The sequence below is a fragment of the Portunus trituberculatus genome, chromosome 4, assembly GCF_017591435.1.
Source record: "Portunus trituberculatus isolate SZX2019 chromosome 4, ASM1759143v1, whole genome shotgun sequence".
Taxonomy (NCBI): domain Eukaryota; kingdom Metazoa; phylum Arthropoda; class Malacostraca; order Decapoda; family Portunidae; genus Portunus; species Portunus trituberculatus.
In genome coordinates this window covers 2,212,460-2,229,153 of record NC_059258.1, presented here as the reverse complement: position 1 = coordinate 2,229,153, position 16,694 = coordinate 2,212,460, and the positions used below count along the sequence as shown (strand labels likewise).

The window sequence follows — 16,694 nt, the reverse complement described above, 5'->3', positions numbered from 1 at the left end:
CTCTCTCTCTCTCTCTCTCTCTCTCTCTCTCTCTCTCTTTTATGACTTCGAATATAAGATAAAAAATAGTTTGGGTGCATTGGGTTCACTTCACCTTCTCCTTCTCCTCTTCCTTTTCCTCCTCCTCCTCCTCCTCCTCCTCCTCCTCCTCCTCCTCCTCCTCCTCCTCCTCTTCCTCCTCCTCCTCATCTTTTTCTTCTTCTTCTTCTTCCTCATCAAATAACCTAGTAAGGACATCAGGGTCTGTTGATGTTTGTCTTCCTTTGTATTCCTTTGTGTTCCTCCTCCTCCTCCTCCTCCTCCTCCTCCTCCTCCTAATTTGTATCGTTCTCGGATAATTGAGAAGTTCAAACTAATTTCAGTAACTTGCAATTCTTTACAACTTCAGTCTATGGAGGAGGAGGAGGAGGAGGAGGAGGAGGAGGAGGAGGAGGAGGAGGAGGAGGAGGGCGTCTCTTCGTGCTTAAACTTGCTAGGAGAGAGAGGAAGAACGGTGGAAAGTGTGGAGAAGAGAGGAAGGAGGAGGAGTATTTTGAAGGAGAAAAAATGAAGTAATGAAATGTTTGATCAGTTAGACAAGAAGATGGAGGAGGAGGAGGAAGAGGAGGAGGAAGAGGAGGAGGAGGAGGAGGAGGAGGGTGAGGAAGGAAGGACTAACCAGTGAAGTGTGAGGTAGGAAGGAAGACTTGATGGAGGAAGAGGACGAGCACAAGAAGAAGAAGAAGAAGAAAGAGGAGGAGGAGGAGGAGGAGGAGGAGGAGGAGGAGGAGGAGGAGGTGATGAGAGGTGAGGAAAGGCATATGGACTCTAAAGTGAAAGGAGGAGGAGGAGGAAGAAGAAGAGGAGGAGGGTGTCAGTGGCTGTGAAGGAAGGCAAAGGGAGCTAGGAGGAGGAGGAGGAGGAGGAGGAGGAGGAGGAGGAGGAGGAGGAGGAAAGGAGCCAAAGAGAGAGAGAGAGAGAAAAAAAAAGAGGAAGAAAAAGGCAAAGAGGCATGAAGTGTGTCGCGAACTGAGCCAAGTTAAGAGGAAATGGAGAGGAAGAGGAGGAACGTTGGCAAGATGCTGTTTTCTTTCCTCTTCCTTTACCTCTCAACCTTCCTTCCTCTTCTCCTTTTTTTCCTCCTCTTCCTTATTTCATTTTCAACTTTCATTAATGTTCACCTCTTTACTCTCTCTCTCTCTCTCTCTCTCTCTCTCTCTCTCTCTCTCTCTCTCTCTCTCTCTCTCTCTCAATGGTGTCATATTTTTATTTCATTTTTCTCTCTTCTATATTTATGTTTCCCCATCCATCTTTCTTTCATCTCTCGCTCTTACTTCCTTCCTTCCTTCCTTTATCATTTCTTTTATCTCCTTTCTTTTCTTCTCTCTCTCTCTCTCTCCTCCTCTTCCTCCCTTCTTAATCATGTTTTGAAGTGATGATATATTATTAAGATTTTTCGCTTTTTCCTTCATTCTCTCTCTTTCTTATCTCTTATTTTTCTCTCCATCCTTTCCCTTTCCTCTTCCTCCTTCTATTCGTTTCATTTTATTTTTCATCTTTCCCTCTTCCATAAGTTTTTTTTTTTTTTTTCTTTCTCTATCATTTTCTCTTTCATTTTACTCTCTTTTCTCTCTTTCTTCTTCTCAATGTCCTTTTAATAGACTTCTTCTTATTCCTCTTTCTCATTTACTCCTATTACCTTATTTCGTTTCTTTTTCTTCCTTTATCTCTTCCCCTCTTCTCTTTTTCCATCTATTCATTCTTTATTCTATCTCTCCAAAGCCACTTTCTTCATTATTACCCCGTTTCTCTAATAATCCTGCTTTTTCTCTTTCTTCTCTTTCATTGCGTTTTTGTTCTTCCCCCTCTGTCGTTATCAGCTTCGTTTTCTTTTCTTTCTTTCTCTTTTCATGTTTTTTTCTTCCTTTTTTCTTGATTTGACTTTATTTTGGTGTTTTTAGAATTTCTTGTTCTTTATTTGTTGTTCTTTTTATTTTTTTCTCTTCGTTCTTCTTCACTTGTTCTTCATCTTTTTTTTTCTTCTTGTCGTCTTCATTCATTTTCTGACACATTTCCTTTTTTCTTTGGCTTAAACTCTGCCTTTGTTTTGTTTTGTCTTTCTATTTCCCATTCCTTTCTGTTTCCTATCTCTTTCTATTTCCCATCCCTTTCTGTTTCCCATCCCTTTCTATTCCCATCCCTTTCTATTTCCTATATCTTTCTACTCGTATTTCCCATTTTTTTCTATTTCCCATCCTTTTCTTTCTAATTCTCAGTGGTCACGTGTTAACTCCCAGTATAATAAACTCTCACTTTGACTTACCTAATTAGCCTAATGTGTTATTATTTCCTTCATGTTTTCACTCTCTCGTTTGTTCCGCATTTTGCAAACGGATTTCCTCTTCACACTGGTAACAAGAAGCGCGCACGTGTTAAAAAATCTCATTACTCTTCCGCGTATCACCTGTGAAATCCCTAATATAACCTCCATGCTCTTTGACTAGCGATACCTTTATTCAGCCTTTGTTACCTGTGAAATGTGAAATGCTTAGTTTTAATGTGTATTGTCAACGCTTCTGTTAATTATCCCTTAGTTTTCCCGGAAGCAACATATCTCTTGTAAAAAACACTAAAATTTTCTTTATATGTTTGAGTTAATGGACAATGAAGCACACACACACACACACACACACACACACACACACACACACACACACACACACACACACACACACACCTGTTTAGCTTACCTGTATATGATTACCTGTTGGAGATCTGGCATCAAAACATTAATTTTCTTGACTTAACAGAAGGAAATGTGTAAAAAAGCACCAATTTTCCCAATTTACATCACTTAATTAGACTCAGAAACACACCTGCATTATTCTTTACACCTTCTTAGCTCACCTGTTGGAAATTTCGTATCAAGACATTTATCATCTACCTTAACAGAACGAAACAATCTTAAGTAAAATAGAACACCAATTTTCCCAATGTGTGTCACTTAATTAGACTCAAAAAACACACCTACACTATTCTTTACACCTTTTTAATTAACCTTTTGGAAATATTGTATCTCCACATTGTTTCTCTATCCATTTTCCTTTCATACTTCCTTCTTTTCTTTCTTCTTCTTTTCTTTTATACCCCTTTCTTTTCTTCTCTCTCTCTTCTTCCTCTTCCTCCCTCCGTAATCCCGTTTTTTTCGTAATATATTTGAACTAATAACACTCACAAACTCTACTTTATCCTTCACACCTTTTTAGCTTACCTGTATTTGGTTACCTGTAGCAATATCTTACCTGTCCGTGCATGGATACCTGTGTTCTCGCTTCGTGCACCTGACTATCTTTTCTCACACCTGCTTTCACCTGTGCTCACCTGTGTTCTATCCCCGCCCCGTACGATGATTACAGCCGCCAGGTGAGGTGTGTCTCTCTCACCTGCTTATTACCTGTCGTGCTCCATGAGGGTTTTTTTGGAAGTACAGCAAATTTCGTGTCAGTTTGAAGAGGGTCAGTTAAAAGAGTGTGGTAGGCGAGGTTACTGTGCTGTGTGAGTGTGTATGTGGTAGTATTGTCGTAGTAGTAGTAGTAGTAGTAGTAGTAGTAGTAGTAGTAGTAGTATAATGGTAGTATTGTTAGTAGTAGTAGTAGTGATACTAGGATGAAATTAATAAAGATACTACTACTACTACTACTACTACTACTACTACTACTACTACTACTACTATTTTCTGGTAATATATTAATTTGTCGCAGTTCCATTTAGATTATTACATTGTGTCATTCTAGCTACTATTATTCTCTTTTTCCCATCACCATCACCATCACCATCATCATCATCATCATCATCATCATCATCGTCATCATCATCATCAGCCGTCATCATTCCTCATTCTCCAGCCAGGTGCCAAAAACGCTTTCTCTCTGTTTTCCCTTTTTTCCTTCAGAATTTTCCCGGCATATCGATTTTTCCCCTCCATTATTGCTCTTTCCTTCTTCGTTCACTCCTTCCCTCATCTTCCTTCATTTCTGTCTCCTTTTTTCCTTCCACTTTTTCTTCTTCCTTCGTTTCTTCACACCACTTTTTTTTCTTTTATTTCCTTCCATTTGTTTCTTTCATTTGCTTCATTTGTATATTTTTCAATTTTCCTTCTCTTCCTACTTCTTATTTTTCTCCTCTTTTCCTTTTTTTCCTTCTCTCATCTTAATTGTCACTACCTCATTATCTTCCTTTCCTCTCCCCTTCATCTTTTTTTTCTTTTTTTTTCTACTTTTCTGTCTCTTCCTGTCTCTTCTTTCTTCCTTTCATCGTTCCTATCTTTTCATTTCCCTTCGCTGTTTTTTTCCTTTTCTAAAAGCGGCTTTCTGTCTTAATTATATCAACCCAATCCTTTTCTCTCTCTCTCTCTCTCTCTCTCTCTCTCTCTCTCTCTCTCTCTCTCTCTCTCTCTCTCTCTCTCTCTTTTACTTTTCAAAATCCCTCTTTTTTTACTTAAATTTTTCCCTTTCCTTTCTTTTATTTCCTTCTACTTCCATTTTCTTTGATTTTTTCCTCTATTTCTCCTCTTCCTCTTCCTATCTTTTGTCTTTCATCTTTTTCTTCATTACTTCTTCTTTTTCTTCCTCTACATTTTCTTTGCCCTTTTTAATTTTTCCCTTCCGTCCTTCTTAATTATCTCTCTCCTTCATTCCTCCTTCTCCCTCCTTCTCTACTCCCTTTTCCTCTCTTCTCTTTGATTTTTCTTCCCAAAACCTCCTCTTCTTCTAAAGTGTCTTCCCCTCTTATCTCTCCCTCCCTTTCCTTCCCTCCCTCCTCTTTTACCTCCTCTCTTGCCTTAGTCTCTCTCCCCTTGATCCTGAAGAAAAGTCCTGCTCTCTCTCTCTCTCTCTCTCTCTCTCTCTCTCTCTCTCTCTCTCTCTCTCTCTCTCTCTCTCTCTCTCTCTCTCTCTCTCTCTGTCCTCCTTAGTTAATTTTTTCTTTCTTCCTTCCTTCCTTCCTTCCTTCCTTCCTTCCATTAGTCTTTCCCCTTCCTCTTTTACTCTGTTTGCCTGTCTGTCTGTCTGTCTGTCTGTCTTCATCTATCTTATCTTTCTATCTATCTATCTATCTATATGTCTGCGTTTCTGTGTATCTGTCTGTCTATCTATCTATCCATTTGTCTGTCTGTCTGTCTGTTTGTGTCTGTCTGTTCGTGTCTGTCTGTCTGCCTACCTACTAATCTACCTACCTACCTATCTATCTATCTATCTATCTATCTATCTATCTAGCTATCTTTCTTTCTTTATGTGTGTTTTTCTGTCTGTCTGTCAGTCTAGCGAACAAACGAAGGAAACACAAAGAGCAGAACAAAAGAAGGAAACTTGAAGGTACTTTTCCCAAATTCGAATGGAAACAAAAAGAGGGAAACAGAAGAGAAAGTAAGAAGTTTGGGAACTCCTGAAGGGTAAGAAATCAATAAAGAGAAACTTTGCGCCAATGATGTATGAAGAATGATCCTGATTGATAGCAGAGAGAGAGAGAGAGAGAGAGAGAGAGAGAGAGGAGAGGGAAGAGTGTAAGAGGCAAGGGAAATAAAAAAAACACTGAAAACGCTGTCACCTTGGAAGTCATTAGCAGTGTTTTTTTTCCTGAAGGAGGCGGTGAAGAGTGGTCTGAGACGCCTTACCATTAAATCCACAAATACACCCAAAATAAATCAAACTGAAGATAAATTAAAGCTATTTCACTTCTTTTGTTTATATTCTCTCTTTCAATCAACACCATTCTCCATTAAAAGTAAATTCTAGAGATTCCTTTCATCTTTTTCCATCTGAGTCTTGGAATGCATCGTTAAATTGAACACTGGCTCAAATTAATAACGCAGCATGTTCTCAGTGACAAATAAATGCTTTGGCAACTGAGAAAATAACTTAGTGTATTAAATTCATTCATCAAAGGTTAAGTGTGATCAGGATACGTATTAAAAAAAGGTGATTTGTAGGAGCAGTTTTAATAGTGAGTGAGTTCAGGTGCGTGGGAACTCCTCATTAAGCGCAGGTGTGTTGCAGCTTACCTGTTCTTGTGCTTAAGTCTTCTGCTTCATTCTTTTCTCATTTTTATCCCATTTTTTAATCTTTTTTTTTTTCGTTTCGCATATTTAAACTAGTGCAATTATTTCTGACTTGCTTCTCTCTCTCTCTCTCTCTCTCTCTCTCTCTCTCTCTCTCTCTCTCTCTCTCAATTGATACCGTGTTCAGAATTTTTCCTTCTCGTTTTATCGCTTATTTTTCTTTTTCCCTCTTCTTCTTGTTCTTCTTGTTCTTGTTCTTGATTTTCTTCTTCTTCTTCTTCTTCTTCTCCTTCTTTATCTATTCCTTTCTTCGTATAGTTATTTGTTCTCTTTATTGTTTTGTATGTCTTCTTTTTGTGGTCTTTCTTTTGTTTCTTCTTTTTTCTTTCTTGTATTTGTTGAATCTCTCTCTCTCTCTCTCTCTCTCTCTCTCTCTCTCTCTCTCTCTCTCTCTCTCTCTCTCTCTCTCTCTCTCTCTCTCTCTGCCTCTCATTTTCCATCCACTCTATTTTTATTCTCATTATTCAGTCTCCTCCTCCTCCTCCTCCTCCTCCTCCTCCTCTTACTCTGTCCGTGTCCATTAAAAAGTGATCGTATGAAATCCCTGAAGATTTTAAACGACCCACGCCTACTTATATCCATGCGTGCGTGTGTCTGTATGTGTGCGTGTGTGTGTGTGTGTGTGTGTGTGTGTGTGTGTGTGTGTGTGTGTGTGTGTGTGTGTGTGTGGTAGAGAAAGGCTGAGATAGAAAACGAGATAAGAGATTCAGATGAATTGTAACATATAAACAAAACAGACAGACAGACAGACAAACAGACAAGCTCATCACACTCCCGCCACATCTCGTAAAATGTTTTGAAAGCGAGTCCCGCGAGTCTTTGCGGGAGCCTTGTTTTGTCGCGATCTGAGCCTCCGGGACATGCCAGCCACTACCCCCACCGCTTAGTCCCGCCCTGGTCCTCCTTGCTACTGGCTCGCGAAAGAAAAAAATGACAGACAGGCAGATACAATAATAAAAATCAAAGAAGCAAAGACGAAATAGATGGAATGATAGAATTAGAGACAAAAACATGGCGAAAAAGAAAAAAAAGCTAAGAAAAGGGAATAAAAAAGGCGTGATATAGACTGATAGAAAGATACACAAAAGCATGGCGAAGAGGAAAAAAAATAAAAGGATAGATTGATAAAATTTTTACATTACTAACTGTAGAAACACTCCTAAAAACCTGTCTAATGGTCTCTGTGGCCTTAGAAAATAGTCATGATGAGAGAATAGCGTTTTCAAGAGCTTTTTTACGATTTTAGAGATTGTACGGTGGATGGGTCTCTCTCATTGTTTGCGTGCGTGCGTCTGCGTGTGCGTGCGTGCGTGTGCGTGTATGTGCGTGCGTGGGAGCATCTTTATTGGAGTCACTTATTACGAGTCCTGAGTTGAAAAGGAAAAACATAAATTGGCTTTTTTTTCATTACTTTTAAATACACAGACACGATTTATATTTATTTAGTTTTATTTTTTTTACGTCATTTATTCATTCAGTTTCTTTGTGAGTGTTTTTATCCTTTATTTTTTTAATCCATTCCGTTTATGGCGTCATTTATTATTCTTTTATTCCTTTATCTCCTCTGATTTATTGCGTTACTCTGATTTTTACTCGTTATTTATTATTGTATTGGTTTTTCAGTACCCCTTGCTTTTTTTTTTTTTTTTAGTTTTTTAGTTATCAATTGTCCTTTCTTTTTTTATATCTAATTCTAATTTATCATTGTATTGATGTTTGTCGCTAACTTCGTAAAACACACATTGAAAGACCTACATTAATTTTGACTAATAAACAAATAACTGAATTCTGTTTGTCAAATTGAAATAATGTATCTAGTATTTCTCAAACGCTTTAATTGTGAATGTATTAAATGTTTATATCATCATTTTTACCTATTTAATTTCCATTATTGCTTTGTGGGTACTGTATATTATCATTGGTCATGTTTGGTGGTCATATTTCACGTTTAATTCTCGCTGTTGTATATAATGCCTCCGGAATAGTGTGATTTGTGAATGCATTTAACTGTTTCTATTATTTCCTCGTTTTTTTTTCGTTAAATTTAATTCAGATATTGTGCTGTAGGTGTTACTAATCATTACTGCCTTGTTTATGATCATTTCGTATTTAAACACTAAACACTATTATAGCCAAGGATATACTACAGAAGAACTCTTCAGAATTGTTGGGCTAGCCTATATAATAAGCCATGCTTTTCAGGTAAGAGGTAGGAGAAATATGATAAATATAAAAACAATATAAACTTAACATTCTAACCAAGCAATAATGGAGATCATATATAAAATAAAGATTTGACAATAGGTATAGAGGGATACGATTTTCTGGGATAAAGAACGGGTAAACAAGTATAGAATGGATGTGATGGGTGATGTTGAAGATAGTTGTTGATAATGGAGTAGTAGAGATATTAATGAAGGTTTGGGAAGGCTACATCGTAAATCACTTCAATTTTCATAATCATTCTGCTTAGTCTTTGGGGATTTTGTACAGCTTCAGAAACTTACGTAAGTAATTAAAATGGAGAGGACTGTGGCTATTAATTAATCTTCTGACCTACATAGACCCTTCCTAATGCCGACAAAATGGTCTAATCGTACACAAATCTGAAGGTAAATTATATTTCCAGGTATTGAAGTGGTTAATTAACTATCGTGTTTTGCAGCTGACGCAAACATCATTTCCTCATCTTGCATTGTTATCTCCCATTTTTCCTTCAGTAACGCTTCCAACACGAGCTTATTAGTTCATGTTACACGGTAGAGCAATGTAAGTCAGTGTTCCCGTGGTGTCTTCGCTAGTGACACGAGGCAAGGACTGTGCTCCTATGTCTTGTCAACAGAAGGATTCCTCGTGTCGAGTTTCTCAGCCACGTGTTTGTAGGTTCGTGAATAGCCTGTTGGTGTCTCCATTGTGTCTTGCTTGCTCTAGTTTTTTTTTTTTATTTATTTTCTTTTAGTAAGTATAATCAAACTATTTTTTTCCTTTCCTTCATTTTTTCTTTTCACTCCCGAAGACTCACTATTAGTCTCTTGCCTGCCTTAGTTTTATTTATTTATTTTTTTTAATTATAATGGAAGTAATAACTTATTAGCCCCCCTCTAAACTCGGCCCAGGATGAACTACACTTAACCCGGTGGGGGTGGTAATAAACAGCTTCGAATGGTTCCAAGTTTACTAGACTTACAAAAACATAGGTATACAATAACAACAACGACACCCTGCACACCACCCGGCTCTCACCAAGAGTCTCCCTCCAGAGCGAGGAAGGGCCAGAGAAACACTAATCTCACCAACACTGTAGGCAGACTCGTTGACATCGCCAGGAAGCAGGTAGAGGGTGAAGCCAGGGCAGCAGAGGAGAGGCCAGTCCTTGAGAGTCCAGGGAGTGCTCTGCCGTCTGGGTGTTGATGAGGCTCGAGGTAGACTCGGTTAGGTGTTAACTGGGGCCTCGAGACGTGGAGGGACCAGAAGCAGGGTTCTCGAGACATACGTGGCAGAGAGAAGTGAGCGAAGTGTCGCTTGGGAGTGGCCGGACGATCCAGAACGAGGGTGATGGTCAGGTGGTGAGGGGTGATGGTCAGGTGGTGTTCTGCCCTTTACATAACTCCCCCCTCCAAGAGAGTAGCCACGGCAGTCTTGTAGAACACCACTCCTAGGGAATGCAATGCCTTCTGGAGAAAAGAAAGGATAGAAGAAAATATTTAAACTCAACTGAGGTCGGCACATAGATTGTCAGCTCCAGCAACATGAACGACCCTGACTTTGTATGGTTGCAGTCCTGGACTCCATTTGTGAAGGCGATCATTCTTGCGTCCGTCCAAGTACAAAAGGACGGCTAGGATCGGGAAGACGAAGTATGGGGTTAGAAGAGGATTAATTTGAGCTGGTCGAAACAGGCCTGCAACCCGTCCGTCCAGGGAAGGGGCTCACGAACAGTCTTTTAGCAGATCAGTCAGAGGGCCAGTGAGGAAGGATGCCCGAGGGATAAAAGACTTGTAGAAACTTACTATTCCAATAAATCCTCGTAGAAGTTTCTCAGTGGATGGTGGTGGTATCTTGCAGAGCGCTTCCACTTTGTCAGGCTGGGTATGAAGACAGTCACCTCCCAAAATTAATCCAAGGTATAGAATGGAAGGGAATCCAAAATGGCACTTGGAGATCTTGAATGCATGTCCATGGGTCCTGATTCTGTCCAGCATGGCATGAAGGGTCTTTAAATGCAGGGCTCAGTCTGAAGAGTATATAAAAACATTATCAAAATAAAAAGCCACGTTTGCGAGCTTGATATAGGTGGCACAAGCAGTGACCAGGCCGAAAGGTAGTCTGGTGAACTCCATTAGGCCCAAGTGGGTTGGGAAAGCTGTCAGTGGCATGGCTCTGTCAAAGGGACTTGGTAATAAGCCTTGCAGAGATCTAACTCAGTGAAGAATCTTGAACCGGAAAACTTGTACACATCTTCCTCAATGTTGCAGCTGGGCTCAGCCTGGAAGACTGAGGCTTTCGAGTTGACGGCAGTCGATGGCCATCCGACAAGTGTTGTCTGGCTTAGGAACCATCACGACCGGCGAACAATGTTGAGAAGACCGTCGGATGATTCCTTTCTCAAAAGGTCAGAGATTTTCTGTTCAAAGAAACGTTTTAAGATGGACAGGGACAGGGTAAACCTTTGTGCTGATGCAGACAGTGGTAGTTAAGATAATATGTTCAGAGGAAGTACACCCAGGAACATGAGAAAACAATCGTCAAACTGACAGGAGATACTCGATGTCACCTTATGAAATTAATTGATCCTGGATCGTCTATCCTTGTCGGAGCAGCCATCAGGTGTCACAGGCTGAGAGTAGCACTCGTCCTCTGGGTCGTCTTCACAAATAAGGTGGTTGTTCTCCGGGACATACTCTTCGGTCTCTTCAGGTGTTGACATTACGTCCAAGACTCTTTCAGGTGTTGACATTACGTCCAAGACTCTAGCAAAGCTGGCACTAGCACGACGGATGTAACGTTTTAAGAAGCCGGAAGGTTTTTAAGAGGTTGACGTGGTACAATCTCGGACCTTGGGGATAATCAATTAGGTAGTCAACATTACCTCGTCGCTCTTAAACTGTACAAGTTACTTTCCAAGTTACAAGAAGCTTGCTAGAATCGCTGGGAAGAATGACTTCATCGCCAGGTTGAAACCGTCTATCTTGACCATGTCAAAGTAGTTCTTATATTTCGAGGCACTGATGTCTGCATTGTTGGCGGCGATCTGCGCGGTCTCTGCTAGCTTCTCCTGTAGCTCTACCACACAGCGGACAGCGGATCGGTCGTCGTCCTTCAGGTTCCGGTCCTCCCATAGATCTCTAAGGGCGGAGAGAGGTCCCTTAACAGTTGCTCCATAGAGAAGACCTTACAGAGCTTTCGTAGGAAGCTTGAAGTGGTGCATGTAGACGTTCAATGCGACCATTAGTGCTAGGATAAAATGGAGTTGTAAGGCGTTCGACTCCTAACAACTTGAAGTTCTTGCATGAATCAAGATGTAAATTGGGTACCTTCATCAGTGAGAATTTCTCGTGGCATACCGACTCTAGCGAAGATGGAGAGTAAGGCCTCAGCAACGGAGATGGAGTCTATTTCCTTCAGTGGCACGGCTTCTGGGAACCCAGTGGCGTAGTCTATTAAAGTGAGGATGTACCCGTGGCTTTCCGAGGATGGGGGAGACAGTGGTCTAAACAAATCGACCGCCACTCTGGAAAAAAGAAAAAGGTTGTTATAATTGGAAGAGGATGGAGAGGTGCTGGTCGGACTCTTCCTTTGGCAGACATTCGTTGACAGACGTCACAGGATCGACAGAAGACGATAATATCCGTGCCCATCCCAGGCCAGAAGTGGCTGGATCCTTCAAGAAAGTCTTTGCGAGAGAAATGACCTAAAAGTTTTTCATGGCCAACAGACAGGATTATTAGTCGACAATCCTTAGGAACAAGAATGAGCTTACCAACCTTTGCTGGACGTTTCGAGGGCAGACACTTCCGGTAGAGACGTCCGGTACAGCGAAGGTAACAAAGTAGAGCCGTCCTTTGTCCGCTCCTCTTCATCTGTGTTAACTTGTTCCTAAGATTTAAGAGACGGACACTCTTGAAGACGAGCGAAATCCTCTGAAGTCACGTCCAAGGGTTGCAATTCTGGTAAAACTAGAGGATGATCACGCTTCATTCTGCTACTGCGGGTTAACACAGCATATGCTCGTAGTGGGCAGAGAAGACTGAAGCATAACCAGCCAAATCACCGACATGACAGAGCGAGGAGGATGGTGCTTTGCTATATTCTTGAGACGGCTCACCAGGACTACGAACTCATAAGATATTGCCAATGAGGACACAAGCGCGCTTCATAGGAGCTAGGATAGCATTATCAATCCAACCCTCGAAATAGGGTCATCTTAAATAGCACCTAATGGTTGGAAAAATATCTTCCCAGCCAAGATAGTCCTCTACTACCTTAGGTCGCTGAGAGAAGTCAGCATCAGGCACTGCCTTCTCAGAGACGATCACGCAATTGCAGCCGGTGTCCGACAATAGTAGCCCAGGAGCCGTTGATCATGCCGGCAAATGCATAATCCGGGAGAGACCGCTCATCCATACAAAATCCTACCTTGTATTTGTCCTGTGGTTCTTTAAAGGCTCTGGGATCCTTTGGACACAGACCTTACATGCCAGTTGTAACACTTCATCCGGAAGTAGCTTGTTTGGTCCGGTTTAGCGTTAATGGCCTCATTGCCCTTTTCAGTAGATGTTGAGGCCCTGTTATGGTAGGTAATATCCCAGTGGCTCTGCTGAGTTCTGCTTAGGGTAGGCGTTGTGAGCTGCAGACCAAATACCAGCCTTAACCACTGCCCTTTTCAGTAGATGTTGAGGCCCTGTTATGGTAGGTAATATCCCAGTGGCTCTGCTGGAGTTCTGCTTAGGGTAGGCGTTGTGAGCTGCAGACCAAATACCAGCCTTAACCACGGCAGTCTTAAGGTTGGTGGTATCCTGCTCCTTTAAGATACGGAGATCGTAAGAAAGGGAAGCAATGAACCGATCTAAAATGATAAACTCACGAAGGGATTCAAACGTTGCTGAAATACGACAAGACTCCACCCAGGAGTCAAATACCTGCTGAAGACTGGTAGACATCTGGCGGCAATTTTCCCCACTCTGATCATACAGTTCCTGAAGTCTAGCCGGTGCCGCTCTGGATTCTTGTCAAAACCAGTCAGGAGATCCCCTTTTAGGAGGAGAAATACTTATGGTATCAGTGCTAAAGGTGGAACAGAGTTCAGCAGCTTTACCCGTCAGTAGACTCCCAAATCTGACAGCGAGACTCCACGTAGATTAAGAGCGTAGCAATACGCTCAATGGTCAGGTAGGCGGCGATGTCCTCTCCTTAGTAAGCTGGAAGCTACGGTCCTCGCACGCCAGCATCGGGTAGGATGTGCTCCCGACTCTAAACTAAAATTCAACTTGGCAGGCAAGTTCAAATACCCGTTCCTTCTCACGTTCGTCCCGTTCTGGTTCCTGACGCTCCCTAAAATTCAACTTGGCAGGCAAGTTCAAATACCCGTTCCTTCTCACGTTCGTCCCGTGACGGTTCCTGACGCTCCCTTTCTCGTTCCTCACGCTCCCTAAACTAAAATTCAACTTGGCAGGCAAGTTCAAATACCCGTTCCTTCTCACGTTCGTCCCGTTCTGGTTCCTGACGCTCCCTTTCTCGTTCCTCACGCTCCCTTTCTCGTTGACGTTCCTGCGCTCTTCCCGTTGGAAGAGCTTGTTGGAGCAAACTGAGCAACGGCCTCTCCTGAGAGGCCGAGCTTTATTGCTTGTTTTGCAAGCAGAGCAAAAGTAGACATCTTAGATTATAATAGAACCAAAACTACCAAACCCAACAACGCAGAGACTTTAAAATCTAGGGACAGGGGAATCCCTTAATATGAATTAAACAGTCAAGACACAGTTGAGTCAACCATGAAAACTGTCTTGTCTCACGCACACATGAATTATGCATGTATAAAATAAACCACAAGGGTAGAAAAATTGATGAAGTGCACAACCACACCCAAAAATGGATCAAATATCTCACAGGTAGATAGAGATTACTTCATCACTCGCACCACATACAGTCAAGCAAAACGTACACATAGTTACAAGTGAACCCCACACAAGGACACTCACACAAGGACAGCACACAAAGTATATGTACAGAGACTCACTAGCAAGCACTGAGCATAACTAGTTCCTGTGTAGGAGCAATGGCTACTCCACACTTACGTCTAGGAGACAACGTCTAGGAGACAAAATAAGACGTCAAAATACTCCGCTGCCACAAGCCACAGTAAGGTACTGTGAACCAGCCGAAATCCCCGGATTAGCGGCTGCTCGTCCAAGAGAACGAGGGGTGGCTAAACCAAGAGAACGAGGGGTGGCTAAAAGGCACTGGACCTGCACTTAATCAAGTGTAAATTCGAGGACACGTGGGTCTGCACCTAATCTTCCTCAATTCACTGAGGACGAACGTATAACTACACAACACGTCCGAGAAAGAAAAACATTGCACCACTGAAACACTTAGGCACAGAAAAACTGGGGAAACAGCAAGTTCGCACAACTCGGCACTAACACATTCAACACCCCAAAGAGACTAAGTTAAATACCCTGGCGAGGTCGCCGAAGTGTAACTCTGCACTACACATTCAACACCCCAAAGAAACTAAGTTAAATATCGTGGCGAGGTCGCCAGAATGTAAGTAATAACTTACTAGTTTAGTCCATTTGTTCCGGAGGCGAGGTGCGAAACGCCATCACTGGCCTGCCCCCACTAAACTAAGCCCAGGATGTACACTTCACCCGGTAGGGGCGGTAATAAACAGCTTCGAATGGTTCCAAGTTTACTAGACTTGGAAAACACAGGTATACACAATATAACAAAATGGACACCTTGCACACCACCCAGGTCTCACCAAGAGTCTCCCTCCAGAGCGAATGAAGGCCACAGAACACTAATCTCACCAACACTGAAGACAGACTCGTTGACGGCGCCGAGAAGTAGAGAGAGGGTGAAGCCAGGGCAGCAGAGGAGAGGCTTGTCCTTGAAGAGTCCAGGAAGTGCTCTGCCGTCTGGGTGTTGGCGAGGCTCGAGGTAGACTCGGTTAGGTGTTCACTGAGGCCTCGAGACGTGGAGTGACCGGAAGAAGCAGGGTTCTCGAGACATACGTGGCAGAGAGAAATGAGCGAAGTGTCGGTCGGGAGTGGCCGAACGATCCAGAACGAGGGGTGATGGTCAGGTGGTGTTCTGCCCTTTACATATAATCAAACTTTTCTCATTTTTTTCTTTTCTTTTTCTTCTTTTTCATTTTTTCTTTCTTTTCATTCCTCAAGACTCACTTTATTATTAGTCTCTTGCCTGTCTCAGTTTTATTATTTTTTGTAACTTTAATCAAACTTCTTTCTCATTTTTTCTTTTCTTTCTTTTCATTTTTTTCTTTCTTTTCACTCCCCAAGACTCACTTTATTATTGGCGTCTTGTTTGTCTTAATCTTATTGTTTTTTTCTTAGTGTGGAAGTGTGACCAAGCTTTTTTCTTTTTTTTCCTTTTTTTTCTTCCTTCCTACTTTTTTTCTTTTCTTTTCACTCTCTAAAACTCACTACATTATTGTCTCTTGCTTGTCTTAATTTTTTTTTTTTCGTAGTAAGTATGACCAAGCTTCTTTCTGATTTCTTTTTCTTTTTTCTTTTTCTTCTTTTTCATCTTTTTCTTCTTTTTCATTCCCCAAGGATCACTTCATTATTGGCGTCTTGCTTGTTTTATTTATTTTATTTTTCCAGTGTGTAAGTATGACCCAGATTTTCTTTCTTTCTTGTTTTCCTTCTTTCTTTTCTTTTCTTTACTTTATTATCTCAAACTCACTCCTACACATTTTACGTCTCACTCCACACTATATATTCCTTTGTTTCTTAATGACGTTATTGTTTGTGGTCATTTTTTTTTCTCGTGGTTGGATAGTTTTCTTTTCTTTTCTTGTTATTGTTTCTAAATATTGTCATGGTTTGTGAATATTTATGTAATAGTTTCTGAGTTATGGTTAGCAAAAGTGGCCGCCGTGGTACAGTGGAACCATGCATGCTTTGGGGTCAGAGGGGTCTCCAAGCGCACGGGTTCGAATCCTGTCCACGGTACGAGTGTAGGTTGCAACGGTTTCCTAGCGGGTGGACTTTGAGATAGGAGATACCACAAAAATATATTTCCGTGAAAAGCCCACATGGTATAAAAAAAAAGTTAAGTGTTTCTTTTGTTTCTCTTTACCAGCACGTATCAATGAAGTTATTCTCTGTCTATTCTAAACTGGCCACTGGGTCTCGGTATAAGGAAGAGGACAATTGAGTTACTGTTCAGAATATAGTGTAGCTTACTGATGATGTAATTAATTTTATGCGTATAGTTTCTGGTTATTGGATAAGGTAGTGAGCGTAAGATCGGCCAAACGACCCAGCGTCGATTCGAATCCCACCACGTACCACCTTGATAGTTTGTCATTTGTCGAGTGGTTTAAAGTTAACTACATGTCAAAATGGTACTCAGG

The 16,694-nt window shown here is 41.4% G+C and overlaps 1 long non-coding RNA gene across 6 annotated transcripts; it reads right to left on the bottom strand.

Annotated features, from left to right (window-relative positions):
- Window positions 1–9,255: 9,255 nt before the first annotated feature.
- Window positions 9,256–15,513, bottom strand: LOC123512620. Of its 6 annotated transcripts, none has more exons than XR_006677146.1 (3): window positions 12,079–15,470; window positions 11,659–11,825; window positions 9,256–11,439 (listed from the first exon to the last, which is right to left on the bottom strand). It is a non-coding gene; the product is annotated as an uncharacterized LOC123512620 (long non-coding RNA). The 6 variants fall into 6 exon arrangements; XR_006677149.1 differs by having other exon boundaries at window positions 15,075–15,469; XR_006677143.1 differs by having other exon boundaries at window positions 15,124–15,451.
- Between the last annotated feature and the right edge of the window lie 1,181 nt (window positions 15,514–16,694).